The sequence below is a fragment of the Misgurnus anguillicaudatus genome, chromosome 21 (genome assembly GCF_027580225.2).
Source record: "Misgurnus anguillicaudatus chromosome 21, ASM2758022v2, whole genome shotgun sequence".
Classification (NCBI taxonomy): Eukaryota; Metazoa; Chordata; class Actinopteri; order Cypriniformes; family Cobitidae; genus Misgurnus; species Misgurnus anguillicaudatus.
This window is the reverse complement of record NC_073357.2, coordinates 39,918,935-39,944,670: the sequence shown is the minus strand read 5'-3', so window position 1 is coordinate 39,944,670 and position 25,736 is coordinate 39,918,935. Positions and strand designations below refer to the sequence as shown.

The window sequence follows — 25,736 nt, the reverse complement described above, 5'->3', positions numbered from 1 at the left end:
TTAAAAAAAAATCATATTTCACTGAAGGTTCTGACTGTAACCAAAGCCTCATTAAACCTCCTCTATGCTGCAGTCGCTTTAGAGTTTTTTTCTGCAACAATAGCAGGTGGTCAGTCTAACATGTTTTTATGTCTGTTTTTCTTTCCTAGGGGAGCTCTTTGTGGCCTGAATCAATGCTCTGATTAAACTGCAGCATTACAAGTCATTGTTACAATCAGCAACAGTTAAAAGAGTCTGTGTGATCTGATAAAGAAGTGTAATCATGTTCAACACAGGTTGGAGATGTTTATAATTATAAATCTAAACAGCATATTTCACAAATAAATACTTGAATAATACCGTGTTAGCATTTGTTAGGTCTAAAAAATATAAACGTGTATTATGTGGATTGTTTGGTAAAATATTTTTTGGTTGACTGACTGTCAGTGTTCCAGATCTGACTGAATCTTGATGCTTCTGTAACAAAACTAGAGCATCTGCATATAGACGACACTATTTCTGTTTCCATTAGAGTGAGACCTGGTGCCAGGGGGCTTTCTCTTTGACATTTGAATTTGTTTGGCCAATTCATTAATATGACTCAAACCTTATCATCCCCTCTGAATGAAGCTTTCAGATTGTTTTTTGGGTACATTTGCATGGAGCATTTGCTATTTGTGAATGCTGAAACCATAACATTATCTTTCAGTAAATTTTTTGAAAGGGTTAATTTCAAACAAACTTTTTATCTGCTGTTATCTATTATCTAATTTATTGTAATTCAGTTGCACAACTGGAAAGCTCTATAAAAGCCTATGCTCTTATGTGGCCAGGAAACAACAAAATTAATGAAAAGTTTCCTTTGGGCCATGTACACTTAGTCCTCTGTATCTCTTGAGACCAGTGCAGACCTTTTGTGTTGTAATTAGTTCAAGAATCAATGAATTGTACAGAATGTAAGGCTCCATTAAATTTAGGAGGCAATTAAGGAAGAATGTTTCTATGCATTTTCTTTTCCAAACCCATGGCATCGTACTGAGAGTATAAACATGCAGTGGCGGCTCGTGACTGCTCTTCCGAGGGGTGCAAATTCAAAAAAAATGTTTGGAGTGTCATGTGTGTTGCTCGTCTTTTCAAAATATGTGTTTGTTTCGTCATGTGAACCATGTGCATCACGTGTTTTGTCAAAATAAGTGCCTGCTGCACACACGCCAAAACCATCCATGACAAAAGAGACGCTCACGTTCAGAAAATACACGCAAGACAGTCCCTTAACCGTAAACTCTGATTACGCATGAGATTATGCAAGTATCTGGTAAACGCGAGCGTCTCTTTTATCATACACCCTTTAGACGCGTCTGATGCAGGCACTTATTTTGACAAGACACGTGATGCACATAGGTTCACTAGACGCACAGAACACATATTTTGAAATTACGAATCACACACATGACGGGCTACATACATGTTGTGACGAACTTCAAATCGAGCGCCCTTGAAAAAAGAAGTCACCGGCCACCACCGTAAACACGACAGCAAAATGCTACTCTATCATGCATGCATTATGCATTGAAAAAAATGATTCATTCAATTTACTAAATTTTGTTAAGGTAAGTGGTCACAATCAATTTTTTAAGCTACATTTAAACAAAAAAAGAAAAACAAAACAAAACAAAAAACTTACCTTAAAAAAATTGAGTAAATTGAATTAATCATTTTTTTCAATGTGATGGTACAAACAGTTGCATAAAACACAGAGGTAATACAGACTGCTTGTGTCTCTAAACAGGTATGAAGTCAATAGGTGATGGTTTTGTGTCCATTATATGTTTGAAAGAATAAAAAGGTGTTGTCCTTTCTGTGGACCAATGGAAATTTCCTCTTCTTCGCAGTTTGGTATTGAGGTAATCATTTCCGGCCCTGTAAGAGGTACCTGGCAGTTGTCTTAGCAGCTTTATCTAATAGCACTGGGCGTTTTTTTATGTTAGCCCACCAAAATTCCCAATGTAGCAAACCTTTCTCCGCCATGGCATTTGGAGAGGTCCCTGCCATAAAGCGTGGGGCCCTGGGATGCCTTATTGTCCGCTGTTCACTACAAATTTATTTAAAATGATAAAGGTCTTATTACTGTCCCCTGTTCAAAAGGGTGCTCTTGTAAGAATGATGGAGTACAGACGCATCGCCTCAGCTCAAAAAGCAATGACCTAATCCTGTTAAAAAAGATTTGCTTGCTGTACTGTACGCCAACTTACTGTTACTATGACAACTCTGAGATGAGTTTTTAAAAAATGAACAACCTAGTATCAGGTCAATTTGTCCATACACTGTATCTCTATCTAAAAATACTGCCCTGTGTGTGAATTGATTTGACACTTGTCTGTAAATACTTCCTTTTCAGTTTTAGATTACTGCAGTCCTAATCAAACCAGTTTGTTCTTGTTTGTCTTTTGTCCTTGAATTTTGTTTCTAGGGGATATTAGACAGACATATTAGATAGTAGACTGAATTTTTTGTTTGTTGATTGCTTTTTGTTCATCCAGTCTGTTACATTCCCATCTGTAATGTATTTTTGGGGTTTAAAAAGTATGTCCTTAGACTAATTGCTGATTTGAGTCAACATGAATATTTACTGTCTAAATCCTTGTGGGCAGGGCTCCAATGTCCCATGTTTCCTGAATTTGTATGATATGATAATGTCACGTTAAATCTGCCAAATGCATGAATATCATTAAAACATGACTTTATTTCTTTAATGGAACACAAAGGGAAATGTTAGGCAGTCTATTTTACTTTCATTGTATGGATGCAGATGCAATAAAGAGGAATAGTGTAAAAAATAGATGCACAAAGCATTGAACAAGTATGCATTTATTTTCTTACATTTTCTAACAATTTATGCCGCATGAACCCTATTTTCCTTCTGGCACCTGTTGGAGATTTTTCTCTCATCAGGGTCCTTGTCCAGTTAAATGAGAACAGATGAGGCTGGGCATTTGCCTGATGTCCTTCATATCACTGATGCCTGTTGTTCCAATGGGAGCCTCCGTCTAGCTGTGCCTATCAGGATGAAGATTGATGGTTTTTCTAGTTTTGATGCAGTGCAAGTGATGTTTTTTGGGCTTGAGAATGCAGTTGCTTGAAAAACTGGGATTGATGTTGTTTTGGTTTTGGGCTGGAAGGCATCAGAATGGAAATTGTTTTTAAAGGGCACCTATTGCATTGCTAAAAAACGTTATTTTGTGTGTTCAGTATATTACAATGTGTTTGCGTGGTTTATGGTTCAGAAACACATTGTTTTCCACATACCATACATTTTTGTAGCTCCAGATTTTACTCTCCTTCTGAAACACACAGATTTTGTACAAACTCATCAATTTGAAAAGCCCTGTGTCCCTCCTTACCATGTTTGAAAGATTCAGTTGCTAACAGGTATTAACATACAGGCTGAGTCTGAAGCGGGAGGATTATGATAATGTCGGTCTTCTCTACATCACCAATCCCAGGAAGTAAACTGTTGCCTACATCCGTGTGTTTGTTGTAGTCCCAGAAAATAGATTAATGTTGGAAACAATGGGCTCTATCATACACTCGGCACAATGCAGCACAGAGCGCAATGCGTGTCTTTTGCTCGTCCTCGACAATGAGACTAACAGACCCAGTTCCGGCTGCTCTGAAGGTCATTACACTACTTATTTACTGGCCTTTCTTCAACGTGATGCCCAGCCAATGTCTGACCAACGACCACTGGCTGCCCCCGTTTAATTTATATATATGTAAACAATAAGGTACTAGAGGCTGTGCTTGGCATCGTGCCTAACAATGCCCTTCATGCGTTACTTATTCACGATAAAGCACTTGCCTCGAGTACCTTATTGCTTGTATAAAACGGTTACTACACAATATTAAAGTAAAACATAATGTGTTAGTGTAACTTTCATGAAGTTAAATCAATAAAAACATTCCTTCCGCTAGAAAAAAATAGTCCCTGACCGTGAACAACAACGTACCAATGTGTAATATGCATGATAGCTCAAATAAAAACAACAAACCGTTCTCAGACTAATAAGTGTGATTGCTAAGGTGTTGCTAAGGGAGCAGTGATAAATAGAACCGTTGGGTGAAGCAGTCATAGGCGTGTTTTATTGTGAATATTATATAAAATGTGTGTGTGTTTTTTGCAGATTATATAATATAGCCTCTATAGAATCAGCTATGGCTGGCTCCCTCTCAAGGTTTTTTTCCCCTCCTAGGACTTTTCCCTACCTGACTAAAAAAAGCCAGGAGGTTTTTTCTCCCAGGAGTTTTTCAACTCCTGGGGAGTCAGCTGACATTGGCTTAACTTAGCAACCTCTTTTATGCGTTACATTATTACTACACTCACTAGTACGGTTTATTCTTAGCCGCTTTAAAAGCCAGTTATGTTGGCGCCATGGCGATTATCTATTTAGATGGCGGAATTTGTAAACTGAAAAACTAAGCGGATTTTCATTTGTACTGAAAATTTTATTTTTTGGTATTACAACCTTTAAAAGTCGTCTTCTTTCAGTCATGGAAGTAATATTAGCAGGCTTTTAATTGCTGTAAATGTATGAATAGCCTACAATTTGTAAATTATTTGTTGAGATAACACTGATCATGTAGGCCCTGTCAGAGTTTGGACAGATGAACCAAATAGCGGACGATGAGGAGTTAAGCAAAAGACTTTAATGAACAAGACAAAACAAAGCCCACGTAGGGGCAAACAGCATTAAACAACCTATGACAGAGACTAAACACTAGACTTAACAACTTGAAATAAAAGCCAGACTAGATCCTTGACATGAATAATATGTCGACTGGAACGACTGGAATACACACAAACAGTACAAAATGATCCTGCACAGAACAAAGGAAACAATGGCATTAAATAAGGAAACCAAACAAGATAACAAGGAGGGAACAGGTGATGGGAATGAACTAATGATTAACAGCAGGAGAACGAGGGGGCGGGGACAAGAGACAAGACACTGAAGACACATGACCCGATACGCAAGGCCTCCACATAGAACATGGGACTGCCAGAACCCTGCCATCATGACTAGATACAAATACAAAACAAGACTCCTTCGCAGGATCCTGACAGGCCCTACTTGATCAGTGTTATCAAATATATTTACAAATATGCAAGAAAAGGTTTGTACTTTAAAAATACTTTTTTGAATTTACAAACATAGTGAGACGTTTCAGCACTGGACAGCGCCATGCGTGCTTGAAAAGCATTACATTTACGGTTCTGATCTCCTAATATACGCAGGTACAAAGTCACCATATACAATAAATCCATGGAGTAGCTTTTAAAAATAAATAGATGCAATATTTGCATTTGTTTAAAGCGAAAAATTCAATTACTTATCAGGCTAAAGGTGAAGCAGCTCTGTACTATAATATAATTATAATTTTTATAATTTATACTATAATTTAATTTTTAAAACTTCTATGAAATAAACAAACAATTAGCATGACCAGGCAGCGTATTGAAACTTACCACCTAACATTTTTTGTATGGGGTATGTAAGGGATAATCAATTGCCTGACATGCACTTAAAGTTGCAATGAAATTGAAATGAAAAACTATACTGTATATATAGTATATATATTAGAATCAACAGACTATGGAATAATTTGAAAATAAAAATGTACTGTAATGTTGTTCAAGTAACAAAACTTGTGAGACACATTGTCCCTAACTCAAAATATGCATTACATCTATTTTAAAAAGATTTGGGAGCTTATTTTGTGATTTGAGTGGCTTTGACAATCACATATCATAATAACCTCTCCCAACCTCTCTCCATCTCAGAAATCCCCATGTATGCTGCTGTCTGCCCTTTTATCTTGACTCTAATTATTTAAGACAGATTTGTATTCCCCAGATCTTGGTGAATTAAATGTGTGAGATGCATACAAACATGTTCACTAGCTGATGTCCTTCTTATGCATGATGTCTGAACCCATTGATTTTGTGGAGTACACAAGTATTTACACACGCACAGTTGTTTTTCAATCTTTTTTTTATTAATTTTGCCCCTGTTTGATCCCTAAAATGTAAACAATACCCATGGGGGCCAATCGCTGGTTCGAATCCGGCTTGGGGCGGGTGCAAATAGAACGGATTACACAAGTTGGGAAGGACACACAGAGCTACTGTGCCACCCCTCATATGAATTGCTAGTCTGGTCTTGGTCTTGCGCAGCCTTAAATTTGGTTTTGGTCTTAGCATAACTCTGATCTCAGTTTTGTAGTCTTGACTACACCGCTAATGTGAACATCTGATGCTGAGAAAAGATACAAAGTCAATTACGTTTATTGTTTGTAGATACAAGTCATACAATCTCATCTGGCTAGCTCAAGGTAAGATGACTTAATTGGATATTGTGAAATGAGACATGTGCCATTATGTGGGAGCATTTAATAATGAGCTGCTAGAGAAAGCATCTGGCTTGTGTCACGTGAAACGTCCCACAACAACCAGGAACAATTAGAAAAGCACAAATGTTTGTTTGCGCTTTTTAAAATATAATTTTATCCGTATGGAACAGGTACATTAAAACAAGGCTATTTTAAGTAAACAAATCAATTTTTCACATAAATGGTATAAAATTGACAAGATAAATAAGAAGTACTACGATAAGCACTTTTTGTTTTGTATGTATACTCTACAGGGAGGCTGACAGAATCAGTATGCTGCGTGCACTCTGTAGGGATAATGGAAGAAACACTACTACATCTCACTGTAAAATATAAGACACCTCTTTATTCATATGGTTTTTAATAAGCACATCACAGGCTATTTAACCCATGTGCTTATCTAAATGTTATCTATATATTATCTATATCAAGTTATAGATTAGCAACATATCATAATCTAAATTGTCATTACTATATAATGCAAAAAACAAACAAACCTGAAATTGAAGAACAGAAGACAAACAGCTATGCTATTTATAACAACTGATTGTGATCACATAATAGACATCAACAGACTCACATTAATACTGATTAACAGACCAACACAACTGACACGATTGTGCAGGCAGGTGTAAGAAGAGGCCCAGACAGATGAAAATTAAAAAGTCACTTTACTAAAACAAAACACACACAACCAAAAAAATCCATGTAGCAGGGGTTTTCAAATGTTATGATGCCAAGGACCCCCAAATATGAGGGACCCGCTTCCTATATCAATTTACATATTTTTATCTGTAACGAATATAAAATTGGTTACACTTTGAGTAAAGCTGGATGTATAAACCTGAAGACAAACATTTGAAATTCAAATGTATTTGTACTGCAGCAATAAAGTTTATTAGGGGCTTTAAAAGCCCCCTGAAAAGCCTGTACTGGAGAACTGGAAACATCATCTACACAATAACGCGAACTGACAAATGAAGAGAACTAAGGCAGGGGTATAAATACGCAGAACTACAGAGTGAACTAAATAAGACACAGGTGTGAACAATGAAAAACCATGGAAACAGAGAAGGGAACAATAAACAAGATTAACATGAAAAACTAAAGAAATGATGAAGACAAAAGAACAGAAAAAGAACAAACTTATTACTGAACTCCCCCCTCCCAGTGCGTCATTGTGCCATTGAAAAGATATTGAAGTGGTGGCTTTGTGCAAAAAACAGAACATGAATGTCCATAGAAGGTAGGAGGTTGAATAGCTGATGAATTCCAGTGGATACAGGTGAGGCAGGTGGAGGCTGGAAACACTAGGGTGGGGAGGGAGGAGCCAAGACAGAGCATCAGTGGAACTTCTGGGTGGAGGTTGGGAGCTGATCGACGGAGGCAGAACAGGCATGGAAAACCATGGAAACAGAGGAGGGGCGAATTAACAAGATAATTAAAATGATAAACTAAAGAGCAGAAACAAGAACAAACATGTTACAACAACATCATCTGGCAGACTCTGGCAATGAATCAAGCACTATAAGTTGTGTGTTAATGTTTTGCTTTTCTCATTAATTAAAGAAAATAATAGACAAACCAAGTAATCAACACCTTTTCAACATAATTCATGTATTTACATATATTTAAATATGCTTTTGTGGCAGAAAGGACCCCACAATCGGGGTTGAATTAGTTTACTCTGACTACGCCACCCTGGGGCTTACTTCCAATAAGGACACTGGTACGCTTTACCAATTATAGGTCAAAAAATAACTTTTACTGATATGTGAATAATAAACACAAGCTGTAACGTTACTCACAGATCTTGCATAGGGTGGCCATTTGTGCCAGTTCTGCCGGACACATCCTGAACAGGATTTCGGGTGCGTTTTCCGGAAGTCGCGTTGGTCGACCGCATACGTCATCAAGGTTTAATATTTCGGGTTCAATTTCAGAAAAGCAATCGTTACATTTCAAGGTAAGAATGAAACTACAATGATTGTATGTCTTAAAAGCAATACATTTTAATTTTTTTATGTATTTTAACTGAAATGTGAGAACCTCGAGCAACGCGACTTCCGGAGAACGCACCCGAAATCCCATTGGGGACGCGACCGGCGGAACTGGCACGAATGGCCACCCCAGTCTTGCACCTCAGTCTAATCAGTTAGCATCTGCACATCAGCTATGTTGTTAACAGCTAAATCATCCACAAAAAGGCCACAATACTGTCCCCAGCTTCACTCCAACAACCCAAGACCGAAGGGAAACAAAACGGGAAATGAATGCGAGGAAGGGAAAACTCACCAGGACACCTCAACACCTGTCAAAATAATGGTCCTTAAATAATATGGCCCTGTCTAACCCATGAACCATGGCAATCACATCCCAACCAGGGCCAATAAGGCATTTAATCATCTATCCTCCACACGTACATATATTGTACATAATCACATTTAAAGGGGCCATGGCACAAGACTTTTTTAAGATGTCAAATAAATCTTTGGTGTCCCCAGAGCACATATGTGAAGTTTTAGCTCAAAATATCATATAGATAATTTATTATAACATGTTAAAATTGCCACGTTGTAGTTGTGTGCAAAAATGTGCCATTTTGGGTGTGTCCTTTAAAATGCAAATGAGCTGATGAAATTCAAACACTGATCACAATGATGGTGGTTTGTTGCAATTAAAACTCAATTGTGCTTTTCTCTGCACTAAATGGCAGTGCTGTGGTTGGATAGTGCAGATTAAGGGGTGGTATTATTATAATAAGAGCTCCTTATGACATCATAAGGAGAGCCAAATTTCAACGACCTATTTTTTCATGTGCTTGTAGAGAATGGTTTACCAAAACTAAGTTATTGGGTTGATCTTTTTCACATTTTCTGGGTTGATAGAAGCACTGGGGACCCAATCATAGCACTTAAACATGGAAAAAGTCAGATTTTCATGCCATGGCCCCTTTAAAAAAGTTATAGCTTTTATTTCAGTATATTTTGCATGCCTCATTTGCTCTTTGGCATTTACTGATTTCGGAAACATTGGCAAATTAACTCTAGATGACCACACTCACGCTTTCTTTCGGACTCCGATGTGCTTATCTAACACCGACACGATGCAGCAGGAGATACGACCTGTGTTAGCTTGGTCTCCCTCCTCATATCTTTTAATTTGTTTCTCCAAGCAATTTAGACCAGCCTGGCCCTGCATGGATTGCGATTTTCACCCCCCACTGCTCTTAAAAAAAAAGAACATTTACAGTACAATGTTTTGGCACATCCGCCTTCCTACTGAGCTGAACATTGGACATCTTTTCTCTCCCTAATCTAAAGTCCACCTAACTGCAGCCCTCCTGGGGAATGGTTTAGATTTGTGATGCCTGTGTCAGCTCCAGCAAACAATTAAGAGGGAGAGAAGTGAGCAGGATGCTGCTGCTAGTCATGACTCCCCAGGTTAGACTAGCTATCACCTTAAACTTGCTCCATATCTTCTTTTCACAGAGCCAACCAGGGGCAGTGACGAAAAGAACAGCAAAGTAATAAGCACTGGAACATGCAGAAGTACAAGAATAAAAGTGAGCATTTGACCCATGCATGACCAAAATGTAAATATTAAAAATGTCCTGGCCAGCCCCCAGAAAATACTAACACAAATGTTCTTTTAGATCAGGAAAATTGATTCTTAGAGTAATAACAGATGTATTTTTCAAGGTAGTCAGACCTGGATTCAGAGTCAACAAAAGTTTACTTTAACATACAAGCACTTTGATGTTTTTCACAATGCTATCTCATGGCAATTTGTAAACTCTCAGAAAAAAAGATACAACAAAAGCGGTCACTGGGGTGGTACCTTTTCAAAAAGTACACTTTTGTTTCTTAAATGTGCATATTGGTACCTCAAAGGTACACATCTGTACGGGGCTAATTCATATTAATTTGTATGACCACATTCGTACATGTTTGTGTGTTTTTCCTTTGCCCCTATTATGTTAGGGGTTCAATATTGTTTTTTACGTTTTGTCCGATCTTTGTACTAATTCATACAAATTAACCAACATGTACAAATACTTGTGAGATCAGGCTGGTTTTTCATTAGACTACCAGACTCTAAGAATGGCCGGTTTATTTCTGACCTATAGTGGGTAAATATTGTACGAACACACCGCTGGGTTAAAATGACCGAATGCTGGGTTGTTTTAACCCAGCATGTGTTCTGTCCAATATTTACCCATTATGGTTCATTTTTAGAGGGCATAAAACTACATCTCATGAATTAAACAGGGACGATTAGATCCTACAAAAACGCACATAGTGGAAAAAGTCGAATCTTTATCGTCAAACCTCCAACATGAGAAACACAAAATTTGAAAAAAAATTGATTAGTCCCATATACCAGTGGTTTTTAAACTTTTTCAACGTGTGGCCACCCTTGTGTGCAGTGCATTCCTTCGTGGCCCCCCAAAGAAATTTTATGACAAAAAACAGTGCTAAAACTTAACATTTTAATTAAACAAAACATTAAATTATACAAATTAGTGGTTAGTAGCCTTATTTTTTTGTTTTAATTACAGAGAATTCATGATAAATTCATGTATTTTATAAAATGTCATAAAACTGGGGCCCCCCAGCACCATCTAGCAGCCCCCCTGGGGGCCCCAGCCCCCAGTTTGAGAACCACTGACATAGACTACATAATACACTGTAAAAAATGTCTGTAGAAATAACAGTATTAATGGGTATTACTGGAAACTAGCTGCCAGTAACTTACTGTAGATTTTACATTTATGTTATTTACTGGCAACATTTTGTTCAAAGTTAAATGAACATGAAACATTTTTAGACTTTATCTTCTACAGTAAGTTACTGGCAACCAGCTGGAAAATTACAGCTACTTTTTTTAGAGTGTAGGGAACAGGCACTGACATATGCCAATCCTCCCAATCGATCCCAAATTTTTTTAATGGAATTTTTCCATGCAAAAACCTTCTTGTCAGCATTACTACTACTGTAAAAAATGCAGCATTTTTGTCAAATCAACATATAATGTTATATTACTTTAAAGGAACAGTATGTAGGATTGTGGCCAAAACTGGTATTGCAATCACAAAACTGGTGGCCAATACACAAAATGACAACATAAACATCAGTTGAGGGCTGCAACTCCACTTTTTAAATGACAATATCCTGGCCAGGCCACGGTTGTCAGTGATATAAGTATTTGAAATGAAAATGATTTATTAATGTCTAGTGACATATCAGGGCCATTTTATGATTAATTGATATAAATTTCTTACATACTGTTCCTTTAAGTTAATAAATTAAGTTAAACAATTTCAACATCATTTTATGTTATGTCATTTAAATTATGTAATTATTTTTAAGTCAAAATTTAAAGAGCAACTATCATTCGATTCAAAATTTTACATTTCCTTTGGTGTGTAAGTGTGTATTAGTATGTTAACGATATGCAAAAGGTACAAACCGAAGGTAAACGATGACGCAAACTATCATTTCCAACGTAAATCTCTATTCTTGGACTACAACAAATGCACGGATTATAGGCAAAAGTTTACTTCCTGGGCCTGTTGACGTGGACAAGACCGACATTATCATATTTTCTCCCGCTTTGACTCATAGCCTGTAAGTTAACTACTGTTAGCATTGCATTGTGAGCGAATCTTTCAAACATGGTAAGGAGCGTCACATTTCCGGTTGACGTAAGAAGTATTCAGGCCAATCACAACGTACAGATTAACTAACCAATCAGGGACACAGCCCTTTTCAGATCAATGATCTTTGTACAAAATCAATGCGTTTCAGGAAAACAAAAATCATTATTATTTTTTTATACTAAATGCACAAAATAATGTTGTGTTTTAGCCAAGCGTGCCGCAAAAGCCCTGAAAAGTGAAGCCAAAACGTCTCGATCGCCCCCCAGTGACTGGTCCCAGTATAGATCATAAACACAGCATCCCCATGTTATTCAATGGGACTTGAGACCAACTAAACTGTTTAATTACACTTCAATTACCTTTTTTCCGAAGCTGGTTTCTGTCATTTACTGTAGTTTTTAACACGCTGATGTAAATTCAAATGTTTGTTTTTAAAATAAGTTTTTGTTTAGTTAGTTATTTAATGATATAAAAACGGTGGTGTCACGTCATGATTGACAGCTGTGATATCGTGTGATATGCGCATTCTGCGAGAGCGAGGGCGGGGTCTTGATTTCGCGGCTTTACTTCCTGCTCAATACTGCGCAGGACTGGTCCCGAAATCGCTACTGCGCTGACTCAAGACCCAAGATGTCAGCGTCATATCGGGACACTGGCGGCTTTACTTTTCACCAATAGAAAAGAGCGAAAAGGCGTCGTCCATCTTTTTTTACAGTCTATGGTTTTAGCAATGAAATAGGTGCACTTTAAAATAGTAGATTGAACTGACTTGCAAAACCAAGTTGTTTTAACTTCATGTTGCATTTTTTTTTACTATGTAATAAACCCAAAGTAAAAATATTCTTATAAATGAAAACTTCAGTATGAGGTTGACAGTTATGAAATCATTTTTGACAAGTTTTACATTTTACGGCATATTATCAAAACCAACATCAATCAAAATTTTATTAAATTAGTTTGCTAGTCAGTGCAGCAATAGGACTGCACTGAAGTCCTTTAAGTGCATAAATGAAATAAGTGAGAAAACAATATGTGAAGAAAAATTCATGAGTACAGATGGGCAGCTCACCATCTAAAAACACAAGAAGCTCAAAAGTCTTTCCCTCTTTCTCTCATGCATACACATAAACTCACACTTCAAGTAAACTACGCAAACTTGGAGCACATCCAAAAAAACAGCAGAAACAGCGCAATTCACACATAGAAAATCATGAATGAAAAAAGGGTGAGGACGTGTTTCTTATTTGGCTGGTATCTATGACAACCTCTTGTTGTGAATGCTGGGGACAGAACGCTTGCGTGTGTGAATCAGGATTGGAAGAGTGCTGGACAGGGAAAGAGGCTGATTGAAATTCATGTATCCAATGAAAGTGTTTGATGTCAATGATTGTGGAGCAATTACAGGTCTTGAGAGAAAGTGGGGAATAAGGGAGCCACTTAGTGTGTGTGTCTACATGTAAGTGAACAAGGAGACCAATATGAGAAAGATCTTTGCACTAATACTCTAGTAACAAGACAATGCAAGCTTGTTAGGAGATCATAATTTCCTTAAAATACATTGACTATAAAGAAACAGCAATACTGCAGAGTGAAAACACAATAAATCCCATTGCCTGTCCCAAAATGAAAGACAGCATGTGAAAGTGTTTTCATCTTGATACTTAAAGGCAAAGTTTAATTTAAAAAATAAAATGAATCCAGCTCAACTACATTCAAATTCAACACACTGACTCTAAACCATCAACAATATATTTTCTTGTGTCACACTTCATTAAAATCCTTCATTGTTGGTTAAGTCTCTGAAATGCAAAACCGCAGTGTGACCAAAGGATCTATCAGTATCAAATATTTATTTTCTCTGCAGGTCGAAAACTGAACTTCTCTTTTCAAAAAAGTCATGTGGTCATAGCTATTTGGTTTTGTTGGTTATTAATGTTTAACTATGATCAATAAAAGATGCAATCCAGACAGTTTGATAGCCAACATATTTCATACATAATCAGTAATGGGCAACATTTCTATCTATTCAAGCACTTTTATGGTTGTGATTATCGCCTCATCCATATATGCCAATGTCGTAACAATACGTTTTTATGATAATGTTATTAGTACTATCAGGTCAGATAAAGAATGCACTTTCGTTTTGAAAGGACTCGCTGGAATGGAAAATAAATATGGAATAAAAATAGAAGAGATGGATGGAGTGCTAAAAAGGATGAGGCTGGCAGAAGAATAAAACCCTTGTGTTTGTGTGTGTGTGTGTGTGTGTGTGTGTGTGTGTGTGTGTGTGTGTGTGTGTGTGTGTGTGTATGTGTGTGTGTGTAATAATGGTGTGATGGGACATGCCTCACCAGTGTGAAGATCAAAAGGGGCCTAACAACTGCACCTGTTCATTCTGGAGCTGTTCTCTCTTTTGCTCTTTTTTTCTTTATGTTACACACATACACACACACACACACACACACACACACACACACACACACACACAAACACACAAGTTCTTCTTGTCACACTTTCTTGCTGTCAAAATCAGCTTCCATTTTGCATGTCTGCCTGTTTATCACACTCTCATAAGGAAGCATCACTTTACCAACTTTAATCCATGTGACTTAAAACATCACTGTGGTGCCATTTTTAGAAACCCAAAATTAGAAACTTAATTTAGAAACCCAATAGGCAATCACTAGCTTCACACCACACATTGTCAGAAAAAGAGTCAAAATATAAACCATGCTGTCACCAGGCTTGTGCGCAATTCAGAATGAATTGGAATTGACTCTGCTCTACAGGAAGTTGCATTTGAATTGGAATGACAGGAAGTGGAATTTAATTCATGGCAATTCAAAGAAATTCCACAGTCACACAACAGAAAGAATCTCACATACATTCAGTGTTAGGAAAGTTACTTTGGAAATTTGTTTGGCAACCATTTTAAACACTTGGTTAAAGTAAAGCATTCTGGGAAATGAAGTCATGTTCCATCGTGTTCCACAAAATTACAATTACAAATTTAATTATTGGTTATGTGACTAGAGTTTTTAACATTAATTGCTGGGGGAAAACATTTCCTGTTAATGTAATAATGTAAGTACAAACTAATTTAATTTATAGAATATGTAATGCAATCATATCTGACATATACTGAAAGCTTCATTTTTAACACTTCACTTACTGTATAATATGTATATGAATTTCTTTGGATTTTTATTGAATTGCAATTCTGCTTCGAATTGTAATTCTAGATCCTGTTTTTAAAATCAATTCAAATTTAAGAATTGAATTGGATCACTGGGTTGTACCCTTTCTAAAACTACACCTGGAGAGTTTGTATTAGTATTTCAGAGGTAAATATTGCTACCAAAGAGAGCTTTTTAGCACCTCAAACATACACAATACATATTGGTATCTTATACATATTGGTACCAAATGTATACATATATCTGCACCTATAATAATATTACGACTGGGTTACATATTTTGACCAGTTTTTCTAATAGTGCATGCAAATGCCTGGTGTTTAAAATCATAAACGCTTTTTAAAGATTTTTTTTACAAAACCTTCCCTGAAAAGGGAAACTCCCCTCAGATTTCTTTTATTAATTTTTCAATTATACATCAAGTGAGATTTTTTAATAACTGTTCAGTTGATTAAAAAGAAAAAAATCATTCCATCTTTTAATCAATTACATCGAGCTAATTGATTTTACATTCATGTTTTTCTTGCAGTTGATAACAGCCATTAGGACATGTACTGCACTGTATGTATGTCATTTAAGATAGAGACAGACAGACACAATAGATAGATAGACAAACAAACAAACAAACAAACAACTCACATACATATGGATAGTGCAAACAGACGAAGATAGACAGACAGATGTGATAGAAAGTGATGAGATTCTAGTACCATAATTGTGCACCCATATGTTTTGAAAACATTTTCCAAACCATCCTGTCATCATAATGTTAGATGCATGCTCAGGTGAATACAAAGCAGAAAACTGACATTGCCAGTCAAATTTGTATTCGCTGTCCCCTGCATGAAATGACTGAGCGTGTATTGCACAGATACCTACTTTCTTTCAAATGTATTACTTGCTGTTATTGCTTCCCCTCGATCCTTATTTCAATTTGAACAGCTGTTTGAAAAACTGTTTACTTAGTTTCTGTCAGTCAGAATGCTATCAGTTCTCTGCCATGTTTGGTGCTCCTCTAAAAAAATTGGGTAAATGGAAGTTGAGGAATAACCGATTTCTTTGTTTATTTATCCTAAACTAGCATCAAACCATTCAAAGCAGGTATAGTGTCATTTTATATTAGTACATTTAAGTAATTAATACGCGTTCAGTCTCAATAGCTATCCTGTTCCTTTCTATTGTCTTTAAAGGTCGTGACTCTACAATAAGCTGCAATTATTGCCTAAGAGAACTTTAGAAATAATTGCTGTAATTATCTGACAATGTTATTAATTAGCATCTCTGTTGTGATGAAAAAGTGAAGAGCCATAAAAGAACAGATGTTAATGCTTGCCGGTCTGAACATTTGTCTTTGATTGAGACTAAAGCACACAGCCAGAAAAGAAAGGAAGAAAGAAAGAAAGAAAGAAAGAAAGAAAGAAAGAAAGAAAGAAAGAAAGAAAGAAAGAAAGAAAGAAAGAAAGAAAAAGAAAGAAAGGTGAGTCTCTATCAGAGGAAGCATGTGGAGCTTAAATAATTTATTACTAAATAACTCTTGATTAAATTCAAGTGACAGTAAACCAGATGGAGTGAAACGGGTAAAACGCATTTTAAATAATGGACCATCTTTCTTTTTTGGCCGACTCCACACAGTTTCATCAAGATATAAACTATCGTGATCCTGCCCTCTTCTGGTAATTAAAGTAACTGCAGACAAACTTTAAAAGTGTCGATGCAGAATTCAAATCCAGTGATAAGCATTGAAATAATCAGTGTACACAAAACTCATTCTGTTCTTGAACAGCACTTATACTCAAATAGTTAAAATAATCTGATCTCTGTTTAAAACAGTTTCTCAAACACCAGTTGCCACACCAGTTGATCAAATAGAGTGTCCACCCCAAACTTATGCCAGTGTGACTGAACCAAAGTTGGACTTTCAGGCTGTTTGGGGTGCTCAAACAATCAGAGAAATTCCAGGTGAAAAGAAGTACACTTTATAGTGTACTTAAAGTGCTCTATTTTCGCGCACTAATTTTGTACTTAATATACTAAAAATTCTTCTTTAGTACTTTTTAAGATAATCTTATGAACATCTAAGTGTACTTCTCTGTGCTATTTTGAGCACAAAATGAAAATGGACTAAAATGTGCTAAAAATGCATTTACAAAATTTATAAATTTAGTTTAATACAACTAAAATATATATATATATATATATATGTTAAAAGCACATTTTAGTTCAAACTTCACTCTTAAGAAGTACTAAGAAGTTTAAGTATATTAAGTTAAAATTTGTGCATGAAAATAGAGCACTTTAAGTACATTATGGAAGTGTACTACTTTTTCACCTGGGATGTTTTGTGCCACAGAACAACAGTGTCAACATACCAATGGATTAATTTTCTCTGCATATAGCAAGCTATAGGAAATATGGTTTAAAATAAGATAAAAATTAAAATAAATAAAATGTGTAGGCCTACATACTTCACCAACGTGCACAAACTACACCATACTAAATTAATACATGGATGTCCACAGATAACAACAATATGCAAGCAATATAAATGCTGAAATATTCTTATCCAGGTTGTTTGAAATGCTTTTCCAAGGCTATAATTTTTAAAGTGCAACTCCAGCAACAGATAAACTAAAACAATAATATCCACAAAAAACATTTCTCAATTTATACTGTGACGTCTCTCCACAGTGTTCACAAATGTTGTCATGACAACCGCTAATAAACAGACTTTTAAATGATGTGATAGCACACAAGTTAACCAATTAATGCAAACTAAAATAATAAATACAATTCTCAAAACATTTTATTACTGCGCTACAATCCGAGTGGAACTGTAAGAACATGTTCATTTATCTACAGAGAACAAATCATATTACTTCTGAAATAATGTTTGCAAGTGCCTCTAGCTTGAGCGTGGGGGACCGTGAGTCTAAATGTTAAAACAGAAAAGGATTGTAATTGCTAAAACACAGGTAAATAACTACACTACCCACAATATTTAAGTAAGATTCAATCACGATCATAAAAGCTGGAGCACAAATTAAGTGTAAATTAAAGAAAACACCACCGTTTTTCAATATTTTACTATGTTCTTACCTCAACTTAGACAAATGAATACATGCCTACATTTTTTTAATGCGTACACTTAATCTTTGTACAGCGCGTTGTGAATGTGTTAGCATTTAGCTTAGCCCCATTCATTCCTTAGGATCCAAACAGGGATGAATTTAGAAGCTACCAAACACTTCCATGTTTTCCTATTTAAAGACTGTTACATGAGTAGTTACACCAGTAAATGGTGGCACAAAATAAAACGTGGTGATTTTTTAAGCAGATAAGAAGTTTGAGCGAGAGTGGGTGTAGTCAGAAGTGTAGTGTTACTAAGTGCCTAAAATATAACTAAAATATAAATAGTTATATTTTCACTTTATACACATTTTGATTGCATTTCTAATGAGAAATTAGCATTGTGGTTTTAAAATATCCGATGAGTTATCACAAAGGCACTTCCTATTTATATTTTAAACAGAATTCCATTAAGCTGCCTATGAAGTCTGTCCAAATGCGCTTCCCAGAAGTTACCTTCACGCCGCCAAAGTCATTTTGTGATGAGGCAGTGAGGCAACAAGTCAGCTGCCTAAGCTTTCAGACACAGACGACATTATAGTACCGCAAGGGTGATTTGTGAAATCATAGGGAAGAGGTTGATGACAAAGTAACCATCAGCCAGGTGACATCAAAGTACGAGAGCTGTTGATATGATTTCTTGAATCCCTGTCGCTGTACTTTGAAGGGACAATAAGTAGGATTTACCCCCATCTAGTGGTGAAATTGTATTTTGCATTCAAACGAATAGTGCTCTCTAGCCCCTTGCTTTCCCAAATGCATGTTGCAACTACGGTAGCCATTATGTAATCACTGATCTCCTTGTCCGTTTCAGCTAGTTCACGTGTTCAGAATGAAAACGCGTTGTGGAAACATGTTGGTAGGCTAGTGCTTTTTGTCCCTCTCTGCTATTATAGTTTATCATTACGGCAGAATGACATGGAAGCCTCCTTGGATTTACCCGTTCAATGTAAGTAAAGAGGAGAAATTCTAAGCTTACAAAGAAAAGTCAGATCATTGGCAGAGGTCATATGAGGACATATTTATGAATAAAGACATTGATTTTGATTAATAAAACACTTAAAACCCTACTTACTGTCCCTTTAATGTCACCTGATTGTTGGTTACTTTGTTGTTGCATGAAGTCGAACACACATGTAAATTATTGCTGTTAGTAATGTACCTAAAATATTTCAAATGATCATAAATGAACATCATCATGTTAGCCTGTTAATTTCTGATGTTTTGTCTGAATGCTATAGGGTATGGTGACTGCCATACTCTGCTACCTTTATATGCAACTGCTGCACCTGAGTTTAATTGGTAGAACATTGCTTTTAATGTGCAGAGAATGTGGGTTTGTTTCAGAAACCCACAAACCAATTCAAAACATGCCTAATGCCACTTTGGATAAAAACGTCTGCCAAATGCAAAATAAAATGTAAATGTGAACATGCAAATCATGTGAAAACAATGTGGCATATTACTGTTTGAAACATTTGTAAAAGTTCACCTATTGTTTTCACAAGATACTAGGAAACGTACAATGTATTCAGTAAAGTCCTACAAAGAGAACATTAGTATTCAAGTTTCAAAACTGCTATTGTTTTATATATAGCCTAGTATAAGCTATTTTTAGAGGAAATTAAAAAAGTAGTTCCAATCCTGGCCAGACGAGGGAGTGTTGAGTGTATCCAAATCTTTACTTCAGCAATGCTAAAACACCCATTATATGTATTTGGGCTCAAAAGGTGTATGAAAGTCAGGGTACAAGTAATTTTACCGATAAAGGGCCATAGGAGATCTGGCCAGATGAAAAAATTGATGATATTTAATGGGTACCGTCAACTGTGTGCTTACCATCATTTATCAAAATATTTTCTTAGTCATCTATCACAATACTTCCAAAATATTTTTTCCTACTATGGAAGTCAATGGTCACTTACTGCTGTGTGTTTACCATCATTTCTCAAAATATATTTTTTGTGTTCATCAGAAAAAAAATTAATACAGGTTTAGAACAACATGTAAATGATGACAGAATTCTCATTTTAAAGTTAACTATCCTTTAATGGTACCCATTGACTTTATAGTATCTGTTTTTATGGAAGTCAATCAGTCCTGTCAACTGTGTGGTTACATAATTTCCTCAAAATATTATCTGTTGTGTTCAACAGAATAAAGAAACTCATACATTTTAATAACAACATGACGGGTGAGTATGATGACAGAAATTTCATTTTTGTGTGAAGTATCCTGTTGAGCTCATTTTCTCATGCTCTGTCATGCTTTACAAATGTTGTTGTTGGATCTGATCTGAACTAGAAAAACACCCCAACAAATTATATGAGAACAAATTTTAAATATTAACCTGCAGGGTCTGTGCAAAGTTGCATTATTCACACACAAACAGGACTTAGAGATCTGGCTAATTTATATACAGTATAAAAGCTATGTCTAAAGCCTCTATGATTTATCAGCATATTTTCCAAATACCACGATAAGGACATTTAATAGCCCTGTATCACCTTTAGTTTTCAATCATTTAGATTAATATACAAGAACAAGGAGATGAAATCATAAAGGGAATGTAGTTGAGGTGACAAAATGAGTGTTTTTATATATTTATGATACCGTAACCACCCTGTTTTTTATGAATGAACAATCTTCAAAACATAACCAGTGTCTGCCTCACACCCCCATATTGGCTGCTGCCTGATTGGTTAGTTCAACCACAAGATACTCTTGCCATCAGCTGGTTGGCTACCAGTACTGAGCCCATATCTGTGTTGTTTTTCAAACCTTTGTCCTCTACACACTCTACACTGTGTACTTTATAATACATTGACTTAATATTTCTTTTCATGTATTATAAGAAGAGTTTGTGCGTTACTGTTTTGACTGAAATGCTTTGTCTCCAATGCACTTGAGCAAATAAATACTATTGTGTATTCTCAAACAGCAACAATGTTTGTTAAGATAACAAACTGTTCTCATTTGCATTTCAAATACGCAAACATCCATTTTGTTCTTGTTTCATTCTGAGCTTAATGTATGTTTCATAATTTTAGCTGGACGAGAACTATAAAAATCCATCAAAATTGTTCTATATGAAGCCACAACATACCCAATTTAATAAACTACATAACACAACTACTTACTTCCTATTTTTGAAGTGATAAGTTTGTGTTATCTAATGGTAAATCAAACAACTGGTGATAAATGTAATAAAGGCAAGCTAAGTTTTGCATGTGACAGTAAAATGATTAAGAATGACAAGTGGAATATCCCTAACATAAAATAAAACAATATAAAATTAGAAAAAAATGATATAAGCTAAACACGGTGCATTAACAAGCCTTTACACATCAATGTATTGCCAAAAATTCAGTAAAAAGGAATCAAATTGGCCCTCAAGCTTAATCCTGTGTCTCAAAGGATGGATTATAATGTTTCACCACATAACTTCATGTTGTGTCTGGGGAGGGCATAAGGATGTCTTGTCTGATGAGTCAATTTAAAGCAGCCACTTTAACATTTTCATTATTTTGAATATGGTGCTATTCCAGCCAGACTTACTGCTTAATCTTTGACACGCTTCATCTGGGATTCATTTGATCTGTCATAACATCCTGCAGCTGAAGTGTCTAGAGAGAATGAAAGAGAGAAAATAGGAAGGCAAAGATAAATGAAAGCATTTTTACATTTTTTCTTAAATAAAGAGATATTTTTACACTATATGGCAGGTAATTTATGCACAGTTTTGTAAAAATGCTTTACATACACACATAGTACCTTGTAATACTACTCAGACTTAATCCTAAATTAAAACGTTATTTTCTCAGTTTAGGGAATTGATGTACTTTATATACTAATTTTTGTCATCACTCATTTTCAGAGCTGCACTTAAGATTTATAGCATGAATAATGAACCATCTGACAGAAGATAGTAATGATAGTCATTTTAATGTTTCAACAGTACAGGCCAATTATAAGGCAATTATGTTTAAGTCAGAGCATTGTTTTCTTCTGCAACTCGGGAAATGAAATCTTTTTCTTAAAATTGTCACACATATTGTAGCAAATGTAGATGCAAGGGAACTTAGATATTAAACTATTTAGTGCTAGTTAGTGCCATTGTAGTATTTAGTACAACTTAGACTATTTCCTTATTAGTTTTACCAATCCATTGAAAAAAAGACTCAAAACAGGAAATATTATGCATTTGTCCAGATCATCACATTTCTTTTTAAAAATCGTTTCGCTTCACAAAATCACACTTCTTCTTTTTTAAAGCTCTGTTTCCTTGTTGGTTTCTTTAATGGCCACCAATTCTTTGGTTGGTGTAAAATTGAAGAAAATACTGTTTACAAGGCAGACACAAATAGTGTAAAATAAGTATTTGGCTGAAGCTGTTGTGTCATATAGCGGAAATCTAACTGAATTAATAAGCATGTCAAACTAACCAAATTATTTTTTTTTAACTGAAGCTCATGTTAGCATGCTACATATTGGGGTGGTTTTCCAGACAGGGATTAGACTAGTCCAAGACTAAAATAAGTGTAAGAACTGTCCAAACTGAAAACAACTTGCACTGACAAATCTTAAAATACATCCATGCCCTTTGTTTTGCCTTAAAATGCACACAAGTAATGTTTTTAATAAGCATGTTTGTTAAAACTATATTTCCTAACTAAAATAAGGCCTAGTCCTGGTTTAAGATAATCCCTGTCCAGGAAACCACCACTTTGTTTTTTTGTTTTGTTTTACTGTATTCTTAAAAATTAAGGTGCCTGGTGCCATAGATAGAAGAACCATTTCAGACTAAATGGCTCTATAAGGCACCTTTGAAGGGATAGTTCACCTTAAAATGAAAATTCTGTCATCATTTACTCATCCTCATGTTGTTCTAATCTTGTTTGGGTTTCTTTTTTCTGATGAACACAAAAGAAGATAATTTGAGAAATGATGGTAAACACACAGCAGATAGTGACCATTGACTTCCATAGTAGGAATAAAAATATGATGGAATTTTATTTGTAACGTCAACTGTGTGCTTACCATTATTTATCACAATACTTTATTCCTACTATGGAAGTCAATGGTCACTATCTGCTGTGTGTTTACCATCATTTCTCAAAATATCTTCTTTTGTGTTCATCAGAAAAAAGAAATTCATGAGGATGAGTAAATGATGACTGAATTTTCATTTTAAGGTGAACTATTCCTTTAACATTAAAAAACCTTTAGGAATATTAATGTAGTGATGCCCTGGCCTGTACTGTTAAAAATATGGCATGAAATCATGTGTGTGTGGTGTTGAAGGATGGGCATGACTTCAGTAATAGAGGAGGATTGGCCGTAGGGAGTTTCTTGTCTGTCTCATGCTTCTGTAGCACTCATACCCCTTCTACAGTGAATCTGCCTCCCCTCACATGTTATCTCTCTCATACACATTGCTGCACAGCTGTTGTGCCACAAAGCACTGCTGAATATAAGCCACTACAAGGCAAAATTTCCACATGGCATATTGTCCTCTGAACCAGACAAAAATTAAATCTAGCCTGTAAAAACGATATGTGTGAGCGTCCTGTGGCCCTGAACTTATTTAGCCTATGAGGCTAAACCATGAAGCTTTGAGACAAATCATGTGTTGTGTTTTTGTGACAATGCCAGTTGTTGTAGGTTTCTTTAATTTGCCTTAGTATTTCCAAGCATTACATTACCTTAATAAAAATGTTTTATACATCTAAAATGACTGAAAACTGCTTTACAAAGAAAACTGTATGATAATTTTATTAAGATAATTTGTCTCTTTAATCAGGCGGCAGTTTCCACCTTTAATTAAAAGCCACCTGACTCATTTTAACATAACATTATCATTATAACATAATTTTACATTGTATTGTCTCAAGATGCACCGGTAGTGTTTTTTGTAAGGTATGTTTTTAAAAACTTATTTAATGACCTAATATAAATAAGGCATAGTCCTGGACTAACCTAAACCCTGTCCGGGAAACCGCCCCTGGTTTCCCAGACAGGGTTTAGATTAATCCAGGACTAGGCCTTAGTTATATTTGGACATTTAAGTTACAAACAAACCTTACAAAAACAATACTGGTATGTGAGACAAAACAATGGCACTACAGTATATGTTAAGATATGTCAGTACAAGGTATTTTTAAAATAAGGCAGCTCAAACATGCATTTTAGTCTTGGACTAACCCGTGTCCATGAAACCATCCCATAATGTCACGTACTGAGAAACTCCAGTCTATAGAAAAACTGCTACACTCTAAAAATGGCTGGGTTGTTTTTGACCCATAATGGGTAAATATTGGACAGAACACACCACGGGGTAAAACGACCCAATGCTGGGTTGTTTTAACCCAACTGCTGGGTTATTATTTACCCCATGTTTGCATAACAACAATCTAACATAATTTTAACCCAGAAAATGACAATTTTAACCCACCTGTGTTCTGTCCAATATTTACCTATTATGGGTCAAAAGTAACCCAGCAACTTTAAGAGAGCAGGTAACTGGCACATGTCTGACAAATACAGAATTAGAAAGGCCTTAAAACAGCATCTCTTCTGGGTTTCTAGGTCATTATGTCCACAAAGATCAAATAAGTAAATAGAATTTTAAGTGTGACCCTTCAGCTCTGGTTAATATATGTTCTTTTTAAAATAAGTTTGCTTAGTTTAGTTAAGTCTCAGGCAAAGTACAAGGATCAATTCAACTAAGTTTTATAGAAAGAATAGGAAAACAATAAAATAATCATTAGTGAGAAAACTACAGTCATTTCATTTCTGCATAGTGAGGATTTGAAAAAAATGATTAAATAGTTAACAGCTTACAATTATTTATGGTTATTGGTAATTTTCCTTAACACTACAAATGGATGTGGCAGTGAATGGGCTCATATAGGAGCAGAATTTGGAACTTGCCATTGGATGTCTGAAACACATTGCTGGGTTAAGGACAGAAGTAAACAATGTTTTACAGAGCAGACAACTAAAACGCTGACCAGACATTTGTTACATACCTCTTGTATTTGTACCTGTATGTTTACAGTCATGCAAGGTTGTGCAACTGCATGTCCTCATATGGAAGATAAGCTATGATAAGTATATAGTTGTTTTTGACAAGGGGAACGTATCTGACCTATCTGTCTGGTGCGCTGTACATCCCCCAGGTATAGGGTCTTGAACCCTGTTCTGTACTAAATAAATATAAAAGTGTACATAACCTCATTTACAGTGGAACCACTGTGCATCACTGGACACCACTGACCTGATTCCCTCTTTTCAAAATTATGGACATTGTCCAAAACAAGCAT

The 25,736-nt window shown here is 35.7% G+C and overlaps 1 long non-coding RNA gene across 1 annotated transcript in view; it reads right to left on the bottom strand.

The window, feature by feature from the left end:
• Nucleotides 1–5,674: 5,674 nt before the first annotated feature.
• The window catches only part of LOC129446175 (uncharacterized), a 53,641-nt gene continuing 33,579 nt past the window's right edge, over nucleotides 5,675–25,736 (bottom strand). The window contains exons 3-4 of the long non-coding RNA XR_008645109.2: nucleotides 21,970–22,037; nucleotides 5,675–7,799 (exon numbers count right to left, since the gene is read on the bottom strand). This is a non-coding gene — a long non-coding RNA (uncharacterized lncRNA). The remainder of the gene's footprint in view (nucleotides 7,800–21,969; nucleotides 22,038–25,736) is intronic.